Genomic DNA, 2,020 nt, shown 5'->3' with positions numbered 1-2,020 from the left:
CAGAACCGGGGATTGAACTCAGGCCCTTGTGCTTGCCAGGCAAGCACTTATTCTAATGAGCCATCTCCCCAGCCCTAATAGGACAGTTTTGATAATCAATACATTGTACATTGTTATCTTCTTAGTGGTTATTCATAGTACAAGAAGCAGACAGGATATCCTGTCCAAACACTATTAGTACACCTCTTTCTTCTCATTGAATTAAACGAAAGTAGCTGTATATCTATCCTATTTTGTATATATAAATACAAAACGATCTTTCCTTTGTATACCCTTTTTTGTGTTTAGTCCTGTCAGAGGTGAATGTTCTGTTGGCATCTAAATACTATAGGTGTTTGAATTCAGCTAAACCATCCAACACTGTCTAGCAGTCTATAATATTAGTGGGTTATGCTCAGAAGTTATTGACAAGCCTTTTACAGCTCATTGTATTAATATGGCTTCACTTTATATACCTCGTTTTTATACTTTTCTACTGGATGGTTAAGACAAAGATAAAGCAAGACCTATATAGCAAGAAATGTAACTTTTGTATCTGATAAGGTCAGTCAAGTACCCTCAGGATTTATCCTATAGCCCTGTACCGCACTTTGTAGATTCTTTGTCGATGTCAGCCATGAGGATGAGTCACGGCCATTGTTTGACCAATTTGCTCTCTGTGAAAGCCTGAGAGAATGTTTTCTCTCCATGTGACTCTCCTTAGGCACACTCTACATCATAGATCACATTCCTCTGTGGCTCCATAATCTTCTTGATCAGAAAAATTGGAGCACAACGGAGTTACATGTTGTTACAGTACAGTTCTCCTATGTCCCGAGTCTTCACTGACCTTGAAAGGCTAGGGCCAAAATGTTGGCTAACGATGCAGCCCTTCCTTTTCTCCAGTTGTGATCTGCTAACTTAGGTTGTTAACCCTCCAGAAGAGAAACTTATTATTAACCTGCAATATATACAGTTCGGTTTACCCTATCTATCTAAATATCAAACATCTTTGACATATCATGGAACAGGTATTTTCCATCAAATATTGATGTGTTCAACTTTAAGTCCTTACAGAATATGAAGGAAAAATAATTTTATAAAAGTAGAAATACAGACCCAGTCCTAGACCAGGCCCGGTGAGTGTGTGGGAGAGCTTCCAGCTACCCTGTGAGGTGGGACCTACTGATCCCAGCCCAGGCGCAGCGTGGGTGAGACCCTCTTGCACCCTCTTGGGACGCCCCCCAACACTCCACAGCACCTCCCCTACCCCGCCCGCTGAGTAGGAATTTCTGCCACTTTCCCGGAACCCCCAGAAACAGTCCTAGCCTAGGCCGGGTGAGTGTGTGGGAGAGCTTCCAGCTACCCTGCACTGGCGGGACCTACTGGTCCCAGCCCAGGCGCAGCATGGGTGAGACCCTCTTCCAGCCCCTTGGGACGCCCCCCACCACTCTGCAGCACCTCCCCTACCCCGCCTGCCCAGTAGGAATTTCTCCCGTATTTCAGGAACCCCCACATCCAGTCCTAGCCCAGGCCCAGTGAGTGTGTGGGAGAGCTTCTGGCTACCCTGTGCTGGCATGACCTACTGGTCCCAGCCCAGGTGCAGCATCAGTGACACCCTCTTTAAGCCTCTTGGGACGCCCCCCATCACTCCGTAGTACCCCCCACCCTGCCCACAGAGTAGGAATTTCTGTCGCATTCCGGGAACCCCCAGATCCAGTCCTAGTCCAGGCCTAGGGAGTGTGTGGGAGAGCTGCCTCTGCCCCCTATTCCACCTTGTCCCCTCCAGACTCAGCTCAGGCCTGGCATACAGGCCAGGGGTGAAACCCTTCAGCTGCAATCCCCGCAGAGAGTGTAGGAGACAGAACCACCCAGCTAGTCCAGGAGCAGAACATCTTGCCAGAGGAGAACAACAGGTTCACCACCAAGGGCAGCAGCAGGAAAGAGCTGAGCACAGCAGCCAGACCCAAGCCAGGCACAGCTGGATAAATCCAAACTTTGTAGATCTGCACCTGAACTTCAGTACGTGCTAAGGCTATAA

This window comes from Octodon degus, unplaced genomic scaffold (genome assembly GCF_000260255.1).
Source record: "Octodon degus isolate 3935 unplaced genomic scaffold, OctDeg1.0 scaffold00005, whole genome shotgun sequence".
Lineage (NCBI taxonomy): Eukaryota > Metazoa > Chordata > Mammalia > Rodentia > Octodontidae > Octodon > Octodon degus.
The sequence above is the reverse complement of the archived record's forward strand: the minus strand, read 5'-3'. Positions refer to the sequence as shown.